This window comes from Panthera uncia, chromosome F1 (genome assembly GCF_023721935.1).
Source record: "Panthera uncia isolate 11264 chromosome F1, Puncia_PCG_1.0, whole genome shotgun sequence".
NCBI lineage: Eukaryota > Metazoa > Chordata > Mammalia > Carnivora > Felidae > Panthera > Panthera uncia.
This window is the reverse complement of record NC_064813.1, coordinates 61,454,851-61,476,297: the sequence shown is the minus strand read 5'-3', so window position 1 is coordinate 61,476,297 and position 21,447 is coordinate 61,454,851. Positions and strand designations below refer to the sequence as shown.

The window sequence follows — 21,447 nt, the reverse complement described above, 5'->3', positions numbered from 1 at the left end:
TTATTTATTTTTGGGACAGAGAGAGACAGAGCATGAACGGGGGAGGGACAGAGAGAGAGGGAGACACACAGAATCGGAAACAGGCTCCAGGCTCTGAGCCATCAGCCCAGAGCCCGACGCGGGGCTCGAACTCACGGACCGTGAGATCGTGACCTGGCTGAAGTCGGACGCTTAACCGACTGCGCCACCCAGGCGCCCCCCCCTGCCTGTTCTTTGCCCACGTGCTGTGGATCAAGGTCCTGGGTCTTCCATCATCCTTGAATCTCTTTCCTTTTTTCCCCCACCCAAACCAGATGAATCCTTTTCCTCTTGAAAGGATTACGATTGCTGGTCTCTTGAGAAAACAGGTGGGGGGCAGTAAGGATTCACTGGGAGAGCCGCTGGAGACCAAGTGCACTTTCAGAGTGGCTCGTCGCCTCTGGTGGGCAGGACTGGGTTCCAGCAGCCTTCTAGAAAGACGTTTTCTCTCGTCTTCTATGAATAACAGGTTTGAAGCTCTGTTCTGTGGATCGCCAGGCTCGCTGTAATTACGTGGCTGCTTGAGGGCAGGATTGATGGGGAACCTGCTGCTGGCAACCTTACCTTTCAGGAGGCAACTTCTCTCTGCCGTGCCCCCAGGAAAGGGGACACATCCACACGGGACTGAAGTCGTGTCTGCTTGTCACATGGGCACGTGAGCGGGTGACGGGAAGTTTCTGCCTTCTTTGTAAAGGCCGCCCTCGCTTGTGTCCAGCTGAAGCACCTGCCGTGTGGCCTGCGTGGGTCTGGGCCGTGGCCGCAGACAGCGGGCGTCTTAACTGGGGGTGGAGGCAGGTGGACCATGTGAGCAGAGCACAGGTGACCAGAGCGCACATTGAACCCATGTGCCTGGCCAGACAGACACAGGGCAGATGCTAGAAGTTAGTTTTCTCACTTAGGAGATGGATAAGTTGTGATCTGGACTTTGGAGGCTCCTGTGGCTCTTCTAGGGCCCAGTGTTTGCTGCGTTTTGAAGGACAGAAGCTTCCGTGAGCCCCTCTGTGTTGCTCTGGTCAGTGTTTTCCACGCTGGCTCTAAAGCCTCACACTTTGGTAACCTCATCAAGCAAACCTAGCCTCTCCCTGTGGCCTCGTGCCAAGGGCCTGCTGTCGTGTTCCACACGGGTGTTTATTTAGTTACGTATTGCATATGCTTGGAATCTTTAGGGCCAAATGGGGGGGGAGGGGTCAAAGTTGATACGATTCACCACTCCGATGTGTCTTTTGGATGACGAGTCTTGTTATCCAGAATTGGTTGACGACCCATCAGAGCTCTGTTCCAGGAAAAACCAATCCAAACCCTTTAAACACTGGTCTTTGAGGCGATAGTTTGCCTGACGGCATGGCGCTCGCCTATTCAGGGACTCCCATTGAAGGCCTGCTGATTTTCTGTCTTCTTTTCCAATTTATAACTAGAATTTCTTGCTGGGGAAAAAGGAAAAATCCACGTTGTAGCGAAGACAATGAAATCGCCTTTTCCATTCTCCCATCTAGAGAGCTTATCACCATTAACACCTCTGGGAATCTTTGATTTCTTCTTGTTTTTTTCATGCACATAACACACGTCAGTGCCCGACCCACAGCTCACTGGCTTTTTGACCTTGAGCAAATCATTACACCCCAAGCCTGACTTTCTTCTGTTTTCAAATGGAGAATATTAAGTAACTCCTAGGGCTGTTAGTAATGTTAAATTTAAAAACCATGTCAATATTTAACATAGCACTGGAACATGAGCCTTTAAATGCCAGCTACTGATTTTTTTAAAAGGGAAATGGGATCATACAATACATACTTTCTCAGCTTTTCTTCTTACTCTGTGGTAAATTGTGGGCATCCTTTCATGCCTGTGTATACAGAAAATCCCATTCCGTTGTTAAGAGCCTCACAGTGTTCTATTGTATTGATTACGTCGTAATTAATATAATCATTCCCCCAGTGAATTAAAAAATTCTTTTCTCTTATAAAGAAATGTTGCAGTGGCTGTGATTGTATGTCTCTCCACACCTTGTATTTCCACATACTTTTTGTTAGATGCGGAATAGCTAAATTGGAGGCTGTGCCAGTGTTTCAGGGACTATCAAATTGCTTCAGTGCCCGCTGTTAATTTCAGCCTCTGCAGTATGACTGAACAGTGTTTTTTTAGAGAGAGCGGGAGTGAGAGAGAGCAGAGGAAAAGCAGAGAGAGATTGAGAGAGAGAGAGAGAGAGAGAGAGAGAGAGAGAGAGAGAATCCCAAGCAGGCTCCACACTGTCAGCACAGAGCCCGATGCAGGGCTCAAAGTCACGAATGATGAGATGGTGACCTGAGCTGAAATTAAGAGTCGGTCAGTTACCCGACTGAGCCACTCAGGCGCCCCGTACTGAGCAGTATTATTGTGATAAACAAGGAACGCTAACAGTGGCCACTCTCAGACCTTTCGTCCTCAAGCATGAGTGGACATTTGAGAGCCCTTTTTACCTGACTGGTGTTAATTAAGGAGCTTATTATGACGTGGGTGGCCCCTGCATTATCAGGATTCTGTATAGTATGGGGATGGTTTCGTGTTCTATTTACCAAAGGCGCACATCGGTCCTTCTTTCACCAAGCAGGGGTTTTTGTTTTCGTTTTGATAAATTTTAGTGAAAATGTGATGTCCGTCAGCCTCAGCTGTGATTTTTACTCTTCACCCAAGTTCCGAAGCCAGACAGGCACACGGCCCAACATGGCGGCCCATTGCAGTCGATCTTGCTGGGGGGGTCATGAGGCTACGCTGTGTTTTACCTCTTTGGGGACTCCTTAATTTTCCTGTTGATCGTGATGGCGAGCACCTGAAACTACTGAAAACAAAAGGAGAAAAGAAAAGTGATTCCCCTTGTCGGTATGGATCTTGGCGTTCCTGGGGCGAGGTGCAGGCCCCACGTGACCGGGGAGGTCAGGAGAGAGTGGAAGAACGTGAGTGTGGCCGAGTGAGGACACTGTGCTTGCAGATCACGCTGTACCTCATTTGGGCCTTTGGCAGCCACCGGTAGACCCTCATCAGTCGCCTCACCAGCTTGTTCATTGGTTGTAATACCACCTGAGCATTCCGTTCAAAGACTTCTCCACATTTTATCAAGGATGTTGAGTACAAGAGATGTGGAATCTCTGAGAAAATGGTTTGGAAATTCTATCCAAGACCGTTGTGACTGTTCCTATTCTGGGTAAGAGTTCAGTGAAAAGATACCTTGTTTAGAATCCACTTATGAAATTTTTTGCTTTCAGCTTAGACATGTAGCTCACCGGCCCACCTCCCTAACCCCACACTTTCCCCCAGCTGCCTTTCCCCCCCACCCTTGGTCTCCTATTAAGAAAGCAGAGAAACTTGTTAAAGGACAGGAAAACAACCAAGAACAGTCCTGTGGTAATTTGAAAGCAGCCCCAGGGAAGTTTCCTTCTTGCCCCAAAGTGGATGGGGGGCAGGGGCTGAGGCACTGCCACGGTTGAGGAAAAGCAGGCTCACAAAGGCTTCTGGAGTCAAGCCGAGCTTAATGTTTGCAGAAGCGTCCAAAAGGGGTTGTTTTTCCGAAGTCAAAGCATAGAAACTGTTTTGTTTTAAAGTTTATTTATTTGTTTGGAGAGAGAGAGAGAGAGAGAGAGAGCATATGGGAGCAGAGGAAGCACAGAGAGAAAAGGAGAGAGAGAATCCCAAGCAGTCTCCATGCTTCCAGCAGAGAGCCCGATGCAGGGCTCGAACTCACGAACTGTGAGATCATGACCTGAGCCGAAGTCAAGAGTCAGATGCTCAACTGACTGAGCCACCCAGGCGCCCCAAGCACAGAAACAAGTTTAATAAAAATCTGATGTTGAGATCAGGGTTCAATTAAACAGTGATTAAGAGATTTCTGAGAAAAATTCCTAATTGTGCTTGTAATTGTTTTCATAAATATTTTCTTTATGAATCATCTAAGTGCGTCTCCTTTAATAGTCATAGCTGAGTAGCATGTAGGAAATTATTAAAATTTCAGAGCTTTGCAGTGCAGAGGCCCTGCTTCCCGTTTGTACTGTGGCCGATTTGCAGGTGGGACCTTAAAGGAACCTGAGATGACAAACTCAAGGTAAACGTTTCAGTGCCACACGTGGTTACGTGACACACACAAAATTTATTTCTGAATCCAAAAGGCACCTTTCACTTGTGCCTGGGTGCCCTGGAGAGCATCTTCTTCTTCTTCTTCTTTTTTTTTTTTTTTAACCAGAGAGTTACTCTACTAAAGACAATCTCTAAGTTCACTTTTAGGAAGTTTAAACGCTTTTAATTTGTACTCCCCGGCACTTTGCAGGTTTAAAGGAAGTAGAATCATTACCTTGTAATTAACAAAGTCGGCACTCCTAACACCTTCCATTCATGATCTCAGAGTGTTTCTGGAGGCGAGAGGAGGGGGAACAAAAATACCTTTCTCAGTCCACAGTAGACAGCTTTGAGGCTTGGGATGTGTGCAGCCCAGGGACCCACTCAGGAAATAAGGTGAGGATTGATTCTTGAGACCATTCATTCATTCATGTATTTATTGCCTGCCTCTCCATTGAAGGCACTGTTTGATTTTTAGAATTGCCTGTATTCTGGCAGTTTTTGCCTGCTTCTGACATTTGCACATTCTTTTCTTCTCTGGTGGAGGCTTGACTTTGGAAGAACAATAACTTAGCAGGGGAAACATGCCTGTGGAAACCAAGGGCATTATTTGGTTTTCAAGGTGGTTGAGCTTTTTTTTTTTTTAATGAGTTTATTAGTATTTTTTTTTTAAGTTTGAGAGACCGTGTGAGTGGGGGAGGGGCAGAGAGAGAAAGGGAGAGAGAAAGAGAATCCCAAGCGGGTTCCGTGCTGTCAGCGCAGAGCCAGATGTGGGGCTCAAACTCACAAACCGTGAGCTCATGACCTGAGCCGAAAACAGGAGTTGAACACTTAACCGACTGAGACACCCAGGCGCCCCTAGGCTGTTGAGCTTTCTAAGTACACGGTCTTAGAACTGGAACCCTGGGAGCCCCGAGAAAGGTCAAAGAGAAAAGTATGTGTTGTTTTGGAGGTAGGCTGCTGTGACAGGAAGAGGGACGGTCCTTCTGAAAGAAAGTTTTGCTTTAACAAAAACCGAAGCAAAATAAAATATGAAGAGTATATGGAATAGGAAGACAGGAGCGATGCTCTGGACCCATCCCCTGAACCTGACTTTATCCAGAGAAACTTTGGCAGAAGGTGGGAGAGAAAGAGAAGTTAGGGCAGCTGTCTTTCTTGCCCCAGGAATCGGCCAGCATCCTCCCCATGGCTTTGGCTAAGACTGATGGTGTTCACGGGACGGGACCACAGGTCCAGAGTGACCTTCTCAGAGGGAGGCCAGGGGCTAATGGGTCAGGAGCAAAACAGCAGGGCCTGGGGGAGACTCAAACGGAGAGAAGTCAGTGTCCAATAAGAAGCATCTCAGTGAAAAATAAGGTTCTAAGCAGTTTCCCCGTTGGAAATGATCTCTTCCCAATGATAGACCTGAAACCCAGAAGCCAGGAATGACTCTCCATCCCTCCACGAGCCCGTGCGCTCCTTGCTGAAACCAAAATGTTAATTCTCGTCCCTCAGGAGCCATCAGGGATAATGATCAGCACAGACTTCAGTGTTTTCTGAACCCTGGGGTCAGGTTAGGAGGTCACTCCCTTTATTTCTTATTCATTAGTTTTATTTTATTCAAAGCGCTCACCTTTCCCGAAGGCCTGGACTGTTGTCCCAACACAAAGCACAAGTAATCATGAGAGAGGTGTCCTTTCTGGTCTGTCCCTCCTCTTCCTTCAACCTGTTCCGGGCTCCGTAGATCAGGGCTGCGGCTCCCACAGCGGGTGCTCCGGCCCAGTTGTCCCTCTGGGCTCCGCTTACCTTCCCCAGCCTGTAAACTGGGCAGAGTCCCTCCCTGCAGGGCCTCCCTGTTCAGACAGGGTGTGTAAAGAGACCAGATCTGTGTGTGTGGGAACACTTTGCGTGCATGATGATGTGCCTGTGCTTTTCTAAAGAGGATTAAAGGACCCACAGGTGCCTCAAACAGGATGTCTCGCCTTCCATTTCCTTAAAATTTTCACTCTTGTGGATCCAGCTAATCCAGGTTAAGGTTATCAGTTTGCCACCTGTGCTGTCTTGTCTGCTTGAAGGGGGAGAGGGCGGTGACTTCCCTGTGCTGTCTGCCTTCCGCTGGCACCTTGGATCACTAAGCGTGTCCCTGGGGTAGATGAGGCCCCGGAGTCACCCCTACTTTAGCCAGAGACCACGAATGGCTCGGGTTATTTTCTTTTCACAAAATGAAGGTACATGAAGTTTGCTTAGCAACAAGGAATATTAAAAGTAATGTTTTTGCTTGTACGCAGCATTCATTTAAGAGAACTTTACTGGGCTTGGGGTCTTCAGCAGGGAAGGGGATACACAGGGTCCTGGAGTTCCTGGGCTTGCGCAGAGGGGCGGGCGGGGACCTAAATACACCCAGAACATTGTCGCAGTTTCATGAACTTGTGAATTGTGACAGGTGCAGTGACGAAATAGTAAGAGGCGTGGTGGGAACCTACCAGCACCCTGTTGTAGTTTGGGGGCGTCGGGAAGGCCTTTCTATGGAAGTTGTGTTGAAGCCGTTACTAACTTCAGATTGTTAGCTTTCTTCTGTGCTTACTTTCTCCCGTAGGCTGATTCAGCTCACTTTCCCTCCTTCAGGCTGTATTTCTTCCTGAGGTCTGTGCTCGTTAGGGAGGGAGTGATAAATATGCCCATTAGCACTTTGTGTCTTTCTAAGCTGGTGCTGTCCTCAGGGAGCTCTTAAATCCTCCCCTCTTTAGTAGCCTCTGACGACAGGCCTGGCCTCTGCTCTTAACTCTTTTCTCCCGTAGGCCAGTAGCTTGTCCGCCCTCAAGGGCCAATTTGTCTGGGGGCTGTGAGCAGGGAGGTGGGGGGGGGGGGGCATCTCAAACTGCCTGAAATTGTATCATTCATTTCCCTTTGGGTTGTGCGCTCAAGAAAAACATCCTGGACACCATATTCACGATTACAGAAAATGTGTTTAAGCCAAAAGTAAAATTATCTAATGTTCAGAGTTGTCATTTTTGTTTTTAAATGTTTATTCGTTTTTTGAGAGAGCCAGAATCCGAGCGGGGGAGGGGCAGAGAGAGGGAGACACAGACCCTGAGCAGTCAGCACAGTGCCCGACGAGGGGCTCGAACCCATGAACCATGAGATTATGACCTGGCCAAAGTCAGACGCTCAACCAACTGAGCCACCCAGGTGCCCCTCAGAGTTATCATTTAACACTTAACAGACTGTATGCTCCTGGTCTTTTCTTTTTCCTATGCATTTGTCATTAAGTATATGTATATATTAACAAATTTATAACATTAAAAAATTTTTTAATGTTTGTTTATCTTTGAGAGAAAGCACGAGCAGGGAGAGGCAGAGAGAGAGACAGAGGGAGACACAGGTCTGATGCAGGGCTTGAGCCCACGAACCGCGAGATCATGACCTGAGCCAAAGTCGAATGTTTAACCGACTGAGCCACCCAGGTGCCCCTTTATAGCATTTTTAAAAAGAATGCAAGTTTTTTAATACTTAAGAGGGCCATATTAACATTTCTCTGTGGACTTTTTACAAATATAGTAAACAGATTGAGAACGGTCTCTCCTCTGTCCCAAACACATGGAAACATTTTTTTTTTTTTTTTAAACATAATTGAATTCAAAACCAAGAGGGGGACAGTTTTTGGACCAGGAGTGGAAGCGGGGTTGGTGGTGATGTCTCAGACTTCACAGCCGGCCCCAGAAAAGGGTGTCAGTGCCTCTAACACATGGCGGGAGAGCAGGACCCGACTCCGGCAGGAAGGTGGCGTTAGGGCCGTGGTCCTTGCTGGGACACTGGAGGCATCACATCATGGTGGTCCTCAGCGATGGGACCCGGACTGTATGGCACCACAGATATGACTGATATCCTGCATTTTGTTGTCCATAAAGGAGAAGTTCCTAAAAGCCTGCCTTCCAGCCTCGTTCACGGTTGCATATCCGATAGGGCAAGGCCCAGCCTTGCTGTCAGCAGAAGCAAATAAGGAGGGAAGACTCCCAAGATGAGTTTGCAAACAAAATTCCAGGAAAACCATGTCCCTGAGAGACAGGAAGCAGCCCAGCAGCCCCCACCCCCACCCCCCACTCGAGCAGTGGAGCAACTCTGTAGATGTCTTCCTTTTTTCTTTTCTAAATTTTTTTTAAATGGTGGACAGGGAGGGGAAGAGAGAGGGAGACACAGAATCTGAAGCAGGCTCTGGGCTCCGAGCCGGCGGCTCATAGCCTGATGTGGGGCTCGAACTCACGAACCGTGAGATCATGACCTGAGCCGAAGTCAGACGCTTAACCGACTGAGCCACCGAGGCGCCCCCTCTGCAGACGTCTTTCAAAGTGTGTGTGTATAGAATTGCAGATAACTACAGGCATCGTAGCACCGGGAAGATGAACGTAGGTTTTTAAACAAAATTCAAGCAGGAGTTTCGCCAACACAGATACGGGGTCTGTGGGGCACCTACGTGGCTCAGTCAGTTAAGCGTCCGACTTCGGTTCAGGTCACGATCTCACGGCTCGTGAGTTCGAGCCCCGCGTCGGGCTCTGTGCTGACAGCTCGGAGCCTGGAGCCTGCTTCCGATTCTGTGCCTCCCTCTCTCTCTGCCCTTGCCCCCCTTGCACACTGTCTTTCTCTCTCAAAAATAAATAAACATTAAAATAAAAAAAAACAAACCTAAGGTTTGTGCTCAGGGTGGAAGGCGGGGGACTGAGACACGGTGGCCACCGCAGACTGGGTATAACTAAGAAACCATGCATTTGCACACAGAAGGGAGGCAGCCCAGAGATGGAAAGGGCTGGAACGTCTGAACAGAGAAGAGCCTGGAGTTTTGACTGAGGAGCTCTGCATACAGCCAGCTGTTTGCTTCTTGGGGTTTTCCTGGTTTTGTCCGAGTGGTTTGTATCCCACCAGTCCTTCCACCAGGAGTACTGTGTGTGTGTGTGTGTGTGTACACAAGGAAGGTCTGGAGGCTGCTGAGGCCGTGAGGCCTGGGGAAGAGGGAAGGACAGGTGAGCCCGACACTAGGCTCCACCTTCCTCTCACTTGTTTGCTGTCCTATGGCAGAGGCCACATAGGTACACAGGGCTTTCAGCGATCTCGCCCAAGTTGTGGTTCAGGGCTTGCCCAAGACGGGGAGTTTACCAAGGGGTCCTGGTAAACACCGCCTGCTTTGAGCCTGGAGCCCCGACAGGTTGCATGCTGGGAGCGAGGGCAAACGGGAAGTGGACCAGCCCTTACAAGGTGGGCACTTAGCTTCTGATCAGCTTGGTTGGATCAAGGTGGTGCCTCTCTAGCTACTTGCCTGCGAAAAGCACATCCTTCCTCTCTGGAGGAAGATCAGGTTTTCCAGAGCCTCACGTTAGCGCACTAGTTTTTCCTGTACGACGTGGGACAGTCAAAGAAACGTGACCAGATGGTTAGAGAGTCCGACCAGATGAAAAACAAGCTAAAACCCAGAAGAAATAGGCCTGCTCAGGATCTTGGTGCCTTGTGGCTGCCACACGTGGACTTGAAAAGAACCGTGACGAGTAAGCTTCAGGGACAAGATGAGGTGGAGAACTTTAGCAGAGAACTGGAATCTACTAGAAAGAATCCTAGGAATTCTAGAGCTCCGATTTCTGTGGGAGCAGGTAATAATGTTCTATCAATGATAGGAGTTGGGGTGAAGTTGGGGTCGGGCGCTGATTCTGATGCCTCTGTCCCCAGGAGGGTCCCTGGGTGTGTAGCTTGCCCGTGGCTTGGGAGGGAAGGCAGAGGCCAGTGTGAGAGGAGGGGCCAGGTCTATGCAGACACAGATCCAGAGCTAATGATGAAGAGCAGAACCTTTGATTAAGAAGAGGCTGGCTGGGTGTCTAGAGGGGAGAGGGCAGCCTGGGGTGAGGAGAGCCAGTTCCAAAAAGTTCTTTTTGTTTCCTTTATATGTATTTTCCTGTGGCCCGTTGGGGCACCCAGAGTGGATTAGTGGCTGCTTTTGTTTTTGTAATTATTCACTTCCCTGTTGTTTTATATTATAGTGATTTGTAGCATCCATTATTTTTATTGGCTTGGCTGGTAGGTGCTTGAAGCCACAGTTTGTTTCCTCCGTCCGTCCGTCCGTCTGTCCGTCCGTCTGTCTGTCTCTCCTGCGTGTGGCCTTTCCCTTCTTCCCACAGTCATCCTCCACCCGATAGCATGCTACCCTCACGTAACAGAAGCTAAGTAAATATTTGCTGCATGAATACAAGGCATAGCTCTTGATTGACTTATGTTTTAAAGGTTTTTTAAAAAATATTTTTATTTATTTTTGAGACAGAGAGAGAGCATGAGCAGGGGAGGGGCGGACAGAGGGTGAGACACAGAATTGACGCGGGGCTTGAACTCACAAACTGCGAGATGAGCTGAAGTCGGACGCCTGACTGAGCCACCCAGGTGCCCCTTCTCTTGATTGACTTACTAACTGGAGCTCTTCAGATGCTCCCCAAGTGATGGTAACAGGGTGGTGGTGCAGCGGGAAGCATTTCTGCCTTTAGGGAATAGACAGTGGGGGAGAGGGAAGATCGTACTGGAGAAAAGACCGGACGGAGGTGAGTGGAAGGCACGTAGCAAGTGTTGGGAGCCCCGCCGGCAGTCTGACAGTGACTTCTACTTTATCTGTGTAGGCGCCAGTCAGGAGACAGAAACCAAGCCGTTAATTTGACCAGGGAAAATTTAATATAAAGAATTATTAACTAAGGGCGCCTGGGTGGCTCAGATCATAACCTCACAGTGAGTTCCAGCCCCACATCTAACTCCTCACTCGGAGAGCAGGGCCTGCTTGGGATTCTCTCCTCCCACCTCTCCCCCACACCGTGCTCCCTCGCGTGCTATCTCTCAAAATAAGCAAGCTTAAGAAAAAATTAAGTAGTATATGAGAACTAAGTATAAGAGGGGTAGAGAGAATTTTGCAGAATACAAGAGCAGCTTCTAGCTGTAGGGCTAAGGGAGAATATTCAAGGAAGGATCAGCTAGGAAGGAGAGTCCCCCAAAGTTGAGATTTAGACTTCTTGAGAGAGAGTATGTGTGTGTCTGTGTGTGTGTGGGGGGGAGCCACCGGGTGGTAGGGAGGTCACTGGGGCACCAGCAGGACTGGTGAGGGGAGGGTATATGCCACAGAGCCTCCCACATTCCATGAGCCAGGAAGTCGCCTGCTGTGTCAGGGAAGCAAGAACAAAAGCACTAGAACCTCAAAGAGAAACCGTTCTTACCACGGTGTCCTTCCAGCACCCTCTACTGACGAGACCAACGTTGTGCCAGCTGGCAGAGGAGTGTTCCCAGCAGCTGAGTCCAGTAGAAATAGAATGCAAGTCACATATGTGATTTAAATTTTTCTAGTGACCACATTTGAAAAAACAAAACCAGGGGCGCCTGGGTAGCTTAATCGACTGAGCTTTGGATTCTTGATGTCAACTCAGGTCAGGATCCCAGAGTCGTTCAACTCAGGTCAGGATCCCAGAGTCGTGGGATCGAGCCCCGTGTCAGGCTGAGTGCTGAGCGGAGAGCCTGCTTGGGATTCATTCTCTCTCTCCTACAAATAAAATAAAATAAAATAAAAAAGCAAAAAGAACCGGGTTGCATTAATTTTGATAAGCCAGTATATCTAAAATAGCATTTCCACATGTGATCAGTATAAGATTATCGAGGTACTTTATGTTTTTGTACTAATTCTTCAAAATCTGGTGTGCGTTTTGTACTTTAGAGCACAACTCTGTTCACACCAGCCATGTGTCGAACGCTCAGCTGTGTTTGGCTGGCGGCTACCGTGGTGGGTAGCACAATTTGCAGGGTCCAGCTCCAGTATCAGAGAGAAAGCCTGTGGTAGCATTGTGGATTTGGAACTTCGATGCTATAAATGGATAACTAGCACATAATTATAATAATTACGTGGCCACATAATGGAAGATTGATGTTCTCCTAAGTTGCAAGAATTGGGGCGGGGGGAGCTTTTATGATGTAGGTCAAGTGGCATGTAGAATTCACCTGAATAGAATGTCCATTTTGTAACAGCAAGAAAACTCAAAACAGAAACCGGTGTGTTAGGAAGGATAGGGAAATGCACTAAAACATTAACCGTGGTTATCCTGGTGGGGGGGGGGGGTGCGGCGCCTGGGTGGCTCAGTCGGTTGAGCTTGAGCGTCCGGCTTCGGCTCAGGTCATGATCTCGGGGTTTGTGGGTTCGAGCCCCGCGTCGGGCTCTGTGCTGACCGCTCGGAGCCTGGAGCCCGCTTCGGATTCTGTGTCTCCCTCTCTCTGCCCCTTCCCCCCTCATGCTCTGTCTCTCTCTGTGTCTCAAAGATGAATAAACGTTAAAAAAGAAAACCAAAACAACCCAGTGGTTACCGTGGGAAGTAGCACTGGGCTGTTGGCTTTCTTCTTCATACACTTCCGTGTTTTCAGATCGTCTTCAATGAGCACACAGTTCGTTTACCTAATGTCTGTGCTCTCACAGCACAGAGGCTTGTGGGGGCCCAGGCCCTTGAGTCGCAGTTGGTCACCATTTCAGAGACAGATGACGTCGTCTCCAACAAGCGCGCGAACCTAGCGTCGTAAAGGTACGACACTTCTGTCACGCTGAGTTTGAAGACTCACGACCAGGAGTCCCTCCGGTGGCAGAAACCTCAATCTCTGAATTTCTGGATAAGAGAAGGTGCTTACGCCGTTGCCGTTAAAAGCTGCTCGGAGTGTTGGTCTTTGTTCATTTCTTTTCTTCCTCGTGGGGACCAGGGAATTAAAAGGCCGTTAGTTACTGGAGGTGATTTATTTTGCCTCTTCTGTAAGAGTGCGTTTTACCCCCTCTGCTCTGTCAGCAAAGGTAGAGGTTCTTTTTTCTCCTCAGGGAAGCTGAAATGGGGAATCTTTTGTGCTGCGTGGGGCAGGGGGCTCGGTTCTGATGACACGGCTGCAAGACCGTTTCTGGGACTTGCTCATTTTGTGGGATTCTCTTGGGTTCTGACCCTCGGCTTTATGCTGGTTTGGTCTAGAAGGCCAAGTCCACGAGACCACCTTTTTAAAAATGTTAATTTATTTATTTTGAGAGGGAGCACACCAGCGGGGGAGAGGGACAGGGAGACAGAATCCCAAGCAGGCTCCGCAACACGGATCCCGACGTGGAGCTCGATCCCACCAACCCTGAGATCGTGACCTGAGCCGAAATCAAGGGTTGGACCGTCAACTGACTGAGCCACCCAGGCGCCCCTTGACTATATGCATTTTGAAGAAGCAAATGCTATTTGACTTTCTTACGAACCAGATACTGTTCTGAGATATTTGTCGTGGAGAGGTTCTTGTAATCCTCGTAATAACCCTATAATATGTGGACGTGGCTGCTTCTCCCATTTTCTAGGAGGGAAACCTATGCCTGGAGGTTGGGTAACTTGCTTTTGACCTCATAGAAATTCAGATTCACACAGTCTCGCTTCAGAGTCTGTGCCCTTAAGAACTAAGCCAGTGCAGTGGTTCTTAAACTTGACCATGCCTTGGAATTGACTTAAGGGAGGTGATAGGGCGTCCCTGGAACAGAGTGGGTTCAGTAGAATGAGGATGGGAAGCTCCATGGGGCTTCTGCCATAGAAGGCATGGAATGTCGCACAGAGGAGTGTGGATCTCATTCCATAGATGGTGGAAGGTCTCTGGTTTTTGGACAGGCGAGTGTCCGTGTGGGAGCTGTGCTCTAGGATGTGTCTACTGGGAGGCGTTTTTCTTGTCAAGTCTGCGGGATCATTTTGGCATCTGTTCTCCCCCAGCTTCCAAGGGCCCCACCTTCTAACCGCCGCCTCCCCCAAGCAGAGCCTGTCTGTTCCTCTGTCTCTACCCTGTGTCATGTTCCCTCCCCATCCTTCCCACTTACTCCCTCCTGTAAAATGGTGCCGCCCTTCCCTCCACGATCCCAGTCTGTTTGAAGAGATCTTCATCACGGGAGGAGTGGGTGCTGCTCTAACTCTTGAGGCCATTCCAGAAAGTGCGGGCATGGGTTCACGGGGTTCTGTGAGAGGAGCACCCCCTCCCCACACCCACTGCCCCTTGTTCTTAGCCAGATGGGGTGGAGGAGAGTTCATGCAGGAGAAGAGGCCAGCCCTCCTGGGGTCCCGCAGCTGTGCCCTGATTCTAGCCCCTCTTGGCTGTGTCCAGGCGCTGTCCTGGCAGGGCCCGGCCCGTGTCCACCCATAACCGTCTCAGCCTACCTGTTCACATAGATTTGGGCGGCGACTTAATGGTAAATCGGAGAATTCCTTCAGCGAGTCCTTAATACACGGGGAAGAGGTGCAGCGCAGGGTATGTGGACCTTTCGTGTTTCAACTTAAGAAAAGAATTTTTTAACGTTTATTTTTGAGAGACCGAGAAAGAGCACGAGGGGAGGAGGGGCAGAGAGAGGGAGACCCAGAATCCGAAGCGGGCTCCAGGCTCCGAGCTGTCAGCGCAGAGCCCAACGCGGGGCTCGAACCCACGAGCCGCGAGATCATGACCTGAGCCGAAGTCGGACGCTTAACCGACCGAGCCACCCAGGCGCCCTGCAGTTTTCAACTTTATAAAAACGTGTCAGCGGTCCTGAGGTTAGACGTTGGGGACTTGACTCTGAGAGCTTTCCCTTCGTGGAGAGGTTCCCACGGCTCACCTGAATTTGCACGGACTCTTGGCGTTGTCTCCCCGCAACAGAACGTTTTTCTCCCTGTCTCGATTTGCAGGCTCACGGAGCAACCAGCAGGGTCCTTACCAGGCATTTGCTCAGGGGCGTCCCTGAGCCAGAGAATCCCGCCCCGGGTGTCACTCACTGCCCTTCCCTGCCTCCCTCTGCTCCGCCCCTGTGCCTCGGTGGGCCCTCGCCCTCACGCACACCTGTACGGGGGCCGCCGGGAGCTTCGTCAGTGGCTGAACTGTCAAAGGCTCCCGCTGGTTTATGTTTCAGGCTCCTGGAGCACGATCAGCAGTGCAGAAGCGTGCCCCATGGGGAGATCAAAGCTTCAGTGGCCAGACGGATGCAGACGATGCTCTGCTTAATTAAAACCAGGCCCGTGTGCGCGGCAGTGTGATTAAAAGCAAAGAGGCAGTTGCAAAAAAGGTGATGGTGGTTAATCCCCGGCATTCTGTCTCTTGGCCCACGGGGGTGGGGCTGGTGTGGGAGGAAGGCTAGCCTACCTCACCCATTCCCAGGACGGCGCGTGCACACGCGTACGTGAGGTCACGTCGTCTACCGGTACCTCTCGCTCATCAGTCGAACGGATCCTAGGAATGATCGGAGCGCTGGAAAGGACATGGAGGTCATTTGGTGCCATCCCACAGAAATGTGAAACTGAGGCCAGAGGGATTCTCAGAGTTGGTGGGGAACAGAGCCTATATTTCACGTCCCTTCTCCAGTTTTTAAAATGCTTTTTAAAGTTTTTGTTTTGAGAGAGAGAGCGTGCACACGGGCAAGGGGGAGGGGCAGAGAGAGAGGGAGAGAGAGAATCCTAAGCAGGCTCTGCACGGAGGCCGACGCGGGACTCGAGCTCCTATACCATGAGATCATGACCTGAGTCGAGATCGAGAGTCGGGTGCTTAACGGACTGAGCCGCCCAGGTGCCCCCCTCCTAGTCCCAGCTTAATGTCATGTTGTAAAGGACAGATATGTTAGCTGTATGGGTTCTCCTTCATTCCAAAGATGTTCATCCATCACCGGCTATGAGCCAAGGTCTTTTTTATTTCGGATTTCGTTGCGACCTGCTCATCGGGCTCCCTTCCGTCTTGAGTGCCGCAGGACTGTTCCACCCCACGTTCCCTGTGCTGGCAGATCTCCCCAGCTTCGACACCGACCAGCGGATTTTAGTACGTACCATATTAGGCACTGTGCTAATGTTTCCTGAGTTACCAGCAACACAAACTACCATTCTATTGAGCCCTTAGGAATGCCTGAATCCGTGTTCGATATTTTGCAGATGCTCTCTCCCTTCGTCCCCAGGGAAGTATTTTTAGCTGACTCATCCCTCACAACAGGCCGTTCATAGCAGCAGCTGAAGGACTGCAAGCTTGAGCAGTGTGCCCGAGGATACCCCGGGAGAAGCTTCCTGACTTACTCTTTCTACCTGCCTGGCATTAAAGCACATCTTTTCCCCATATGCGGTGGGGCAGGTCTGTCTGTCTACGTCTGTCTGTCTGGTTCTCTGACTCCTCTCCACCCTTCTCCTTCTAGAAACAGTATTCTAGCCTTTTCTTTTTTGTGGGGTGGGTGGGACTCTCGTTCCTCCATTCTCCTTGCTTCTTGTTCTCATTGTTTCGAGATGGCGTCTCTCGAAATCTAAACCCGCAGCCCAGGGCCTGGCCCACGCCTTGCAGAGAGGCTGGCTGGTTCACGGCTTGCTCTGCGTGCAGATCTCGTGGGTCCCCTGGCGTGGCCCCCTCACCACAGCCATGAGAACAGCCTCCTGTAGCTAAACCACTAGTTATTTGGGAGCGAAGTGGTGTCGTCTTGATGGTAACGTGTTTATCAGAGCCTTGGTTACCTCTGGCCCTCAAGGAAACGCGATCCGTGTATGTGCTATTAAATTCATCTTGGTGCCTGGTGAGAGGGTGGTGATTTCAACCGGTTTATTTCCCACTTACTGCTGAGGCCGGCTCACCTTTGCTAGAGAGGATTCTTGACTCTTCCGCTGTGGTAAGAACTCCTGAGTCAATCTTTTGAAAAACTTACGGCTGAAAGTTAAGGCCTCTGAGCAGTAAGCCCTATTTTTTTATTTAATGGGGCAAATGATTATTATTTTTTTTAATGTTTATTTATTTTTGAGAGAGACAGAGCACAAGCAGGGGAGGGGCAGAGAGAGAGGGAGACACAGATTCTCAAGCAGGCTTCAGGCTCTGAGCCATCAGCACAGACCCCATCGCGGGGCTCAAACTCACGAATTCATGAGATCATGACCTGAGCCAAAGTCAGATGCTTAACCGACTGCACCACCCAGGCGCCCAATGGGGCAAATTCTTATTAGAGACAGAGGACCATGGATTCTGCCAGTAGGAACCGTTTTTATAATGTTGACTTCCCCCTAGTAAAGCCCTTGGTATGCCGTTTAACACTGGGCCCTGGGAAGGCAGTGTGGCCGCTGGGACCAGAGGTCAGGAGATTGGGATTTGATTTCCAGCATTCCATTAACCATACCCTCACCCGAGGCCTTGGGCCACTCACGTCCTGTCCCTGTTCTCCCGTTTTGCACCAGGACTTATGTGAGCATTAAGGCCCACTGGGGACCAATCCCTTTTTCAGTGCGGTGCCTGGTTTGGTGTGGTTGCTGGTCAAATGGGATTTTTTTTTTAAGTTTTTTTTTTAACGTTTATTTTTGAGACAGAGAGAAACAGAGCATGAACGGGGGAGGGGCAGAGAGAGAGGGAGACACAGAATCCGAAGCAGGCTCCAGGCTCTGAGCCATCAGCCCAGAGCCCGACGCGGGGCTCGAACTCACGGACCGCGAGATCGTGACCTGAGTTGAAGTCGGACGCTTAACCGACTGAGCCACCCAGGCGCCCCTCAAATGGGATTTTAAGGCGCATAGGATTTTGGATTACCCCTGCCTGAAATTAAGCGGGCAATTGAGAGTTGACTGACAGGAATGAAAATGAGGTCTAAAGAATTAAAACATAACCAAGTTGTTCATTAAACGAATGTGCGACCCAGGCAGACACAGGTCACCTGTTCTCACACGTCATCTGCCACTGCACTTAAAGGGAGACTCTGCAGGGAAATGCTTTGAAAACATCGAAGTCTACTGTGCAAATAAAAACTGTTATTGTCGCTGTGACTTTTGCTCTTAGTCCGCCTCTGAGGGCACAATGAGAAGAGTGTGAAGCATTTGGTGCGTGGCCAGGCACGCGTGGCCGGGTGCCGTGCATTCCCAGTGTGTGTGAACCAGGCCTGAGAGAGCTCATCACATTCCATATGCGAGCATTTCTTTATTTGTGCTGTCGTTTCCAGTGAAGGCATCATTTACGTACGTGCAGGGAGCGCCTCAGTCTAATAATCCCGCCTGGTTTCTGGGCACGAATGAGAACACAGGGCAGAAGGTGGGATTGGGGGAGAAGGAGCGACAGTGGGTGTCCGAGTCTGGGAAAGCACCTCTTCGTTTGGGCACCTGCAGCCCCATGCACGGCCGTACGGCTTGGAGAGGGGAGCGTGGGTGCGTTTAACCCTCACTTAACCCCTCAGCCGGGAGCCTTTGTGCAGGTCACAGCCTGTGTTACCTTACACGTTGCGTCTGGCTGGTGATGGTGTCCACAGCTGGGAGGAAGGTAGGGGTTTGAGGGACCTCATCGGAGAAGCTACTCTCTTAAGTGACTTCCGTTTAACTTAGTACGTACGGGTCTCCTTTCCTTTTGTAAAAGATCAGTGGCTTCTGTCCCTCTATGCTCTTGTTACTTTTGTAGGCCACGCTCATCCTTCCTCCATTTAGGCTGAATGCATAGCTAGAGCCAGTGGCGTGAGTTCCTAAACCCGTCTGCCGCCAGGCCACTTTGCTACTGTAACCGAGTAACTTAATCGTGACAAACGAGCCAGAGGATAGACGGCTGACTTGCATCGAGCACTGCCGTGTGCTAGGCGCTCTTCTTCTGAGTGCTTAACATCTAGTCTCCCATAATTGCTGTGTTTATAAAACTCAAGTCATTTTGAGCAAAACTGGCAAAAGTGAGCTGCTACAAAAGAAGTTGCCAATGTTAAGCGGCGAAGGTAACAGTAAAACAGTCACAGGGCAGGAAGCATCCAAAGTCTTGGTGTCTGCTGAGGCGATGTCTTCGAGTTCTGCATCTACTTGGAAGAAAGCCGACTAGAGATCAGGGTCAGTGGCACTTATGCAAGAAAGACTTCGGGCAGTTGATCTGTGGACCCACACCTAGAGGAGAGATCACCCACCCGCGTCAAAAATGTCAGCGAGTAGACCTACATTTACAGGCTTCTGTCAAAAGGCCCAAGGTACGCACATTTCGTTTTCTGTGATTCTTTGCTTTAACGTCCGTTGTAATTAATGGACCATAGTAGTCTGGATAAGCAGTCTTTTGCTATAAAAGTTACCGAAGCCAATCAGATATGAGCCCCGCGTGGCTCCTGTCTGCGTGCGGGTGCCTAACAGGTGACCTGCTGCGGCTCCATCCTGGAATCAGTCTTTGAAGTCACCGTTGGGGTCTCCGGATCTGTTCTCTTATGGCAAGTTTCTTTTTTTCTTAGTTACTGGGTTGGATTGGATTTTAACCTGTCAACTCCGTGCACTGAGTCAGCCAAGCTTTTGGAGCTCCATTTTGAGGATAATGAAATGTGACATAAGATAACACTGCACTTGGCGGTCTGTCATTGAAGAGGTTTGTTGGCTGTTCCAATGGTCAGTTCCTCTGAGGATTAGAAGGACAAACACGTATGCACCTGCATGTATATGCACACAGGCTTATATTCAGTTAAGCAAATAACTCGGTGAGCCCATGCGCCAGGTGCTGGGCTGTGAGCCTTAAGGACCCAAGAAAATACCTGATGTGACCATTTCCCTGAAGAAGCCTGGAGATAAGTCTAGAGGAGTCACACATGACTGGCTAAGACAGGTGGGGTCTTAGAAGCCATTATGAAGGATGAAGACAGCAGGAGAGGATCCCAACAGGAAAAGCAGTGGAGAAGTGGGGTGACAAAACAGAGGAATTGTACAACTCACGGCAACTTCCGGAATTACTGACTTTGAGATTGCTTTTATGTTTATCTGATTTTTTTTCTCAGAAGAATTTCAGGGAGTAGAAAGACTGCTGTACTGGTAACTGACACTTGAGTGCACGGATACAGAGGGAAGGCAGCTTGTCTCAGTAACGGGAGCCAGAGCTCTGACCAGGCTTCCTGGTGTTTCCATTGGTTCTACCCCACCGCCAGGCACCTTCCTGCCACATTCACTCCCCTCTCTGCCACCCTAGAGACACTTCGAAACCAGCACCTTAACTGCCCAGATTCAATGGTCTTATTGCCTTACTGGCTCTCCTTCATATATGTATGTACAATTTACTACATATATATGTATATACATGCGTATGTGTGTGTATATATGTACACGTATATGTATACGCGTGTGTGTGTATATATATATCTGTATATAATGTATATGTTTATTAAAATTTTTTTTTTTTAATGTTTAGAAGGGAGACACAGAATCAGAAGCAGGCTCCAGGCTCTGAGCTGTCAGCACAGAGCCAATGCAGGGCTTGAATGCACGAACCATGAGATCATGACCTGAGCCAAAGTCAGACACTCAACTGACTGAGCCGCCCAGGCACCCCTATTTATTTTTTCAGAGAGAGAGAGAGAGAGAGAGAGAGAACAAGAGGAAGAGAGGTGGAGAGAGAGAATCCCAAGCAGGCTCTGCCCTGTCGGCACGAAGCTGGATGCGGGGCTTGATCTCACGAACTGTGAGATCATGACCTGAGCCAAAACCAAGGGTTGAACACTTAACTGATTGAGACACCCAGGCGCCCCCTGTCTCTCCTTTTTAATAAGCCACAACTACTACCAACTTAGTAAATGTAGGGCCCCGCTGACTTCCAGATTGGCCCAGAAGCTCCTGTCGCACTGAATGGCACACAGGGTGTGTATGGGGGTGGGGCACAGTTGCTTATTGGGCACACGGCTCAGGATTCCTGTCTTCTGGCCCTGTGGACAGCGGCTGGGGCAGTGCCCTTGTCCAGGGCTTTCTGAGCCATTCAAGGAAACCTTAGGTTCCACATTCTGTCCCCTCCTGGGCAGACTCAGCTGGGCCCTCGATAGCTCTTTGCTGTTTCATAGGGAGGGTTGCATTTGCAGGGGTACGATAGGACCCCTGGAAGGAAGGCCCTTACAGCAGACCACTCTATCCAGCTGGAGCCTGATGAACTATCCTGCATGGTCAAAGGATCTGGAGGCTTCCCTCCCTGTTCCACCTACTCGGAACAAAACCCACAAGCACGTGGGTGATGATAAACAGTCAGCATGTGTTACTTGGGGTGCTTTGTGTTTGCACTGGCCACCGGAAGATGTAAGCCAACACAAGGGAAGAACAGAAGGCCATGGTCCATCCTTTGTGGTCCTTCCGTTTATTCGGCAAGTATTTACTGAGCACCTGTGGGGTGCAGAGTGGTGTCCTAGGTATTGGAGATTTCATTTGGGGCAGTTGTGGCCATGCCCTTGTGGAGTCCTCTGACTGGAGGGACGCGGACAAGGGCTGCTCTCACTGAGGGGGTGTGGTAAATGCAGTGGGTGCACCCCAGAAGCATGGCAGCCCACGTGGTCTTTTAGGGTGGGGTTGCTCACGGGCTCTTGACTGAAGGGGTGAGTAGAGGCTGCAATCCAGTCCACACTCCACGCCAGACACACGCTGCCTTAGAGAAGGG

At 49.8% G+C, this 21,447-nt stretch overlaps 1 protein-coding gene and 1 long non-coding RNA gene across 3 annotated transcripts in view; one reads left to right on the top strand and one right to left on the bottom strand.

The window, feature by feature from the left end:
• Positions 1-21,447, top strand: part of LOC125925954 (carboxyl-terminal PDZ ligand of neuronal nitric oxide synthase protein-like) — a 284,630-nt gene that overhangs the window by 132,521 nt on the left and 130,662 nt on the right. The window lies entirely within an intron of this gene.
• Positions 4,509-6,449, bottom strand: LOC125925963 (uncharacterized). Its single transcript, XR_007458955.1, has 2 exons — positions 5,714-6,449; positions 4,509-4,689 (listed from the first exon to the last, which is right to left on the bottom strand). It is a non-coding gene; the product is annotated as an uncharacterized LOC125925963 (long non-coding RNA).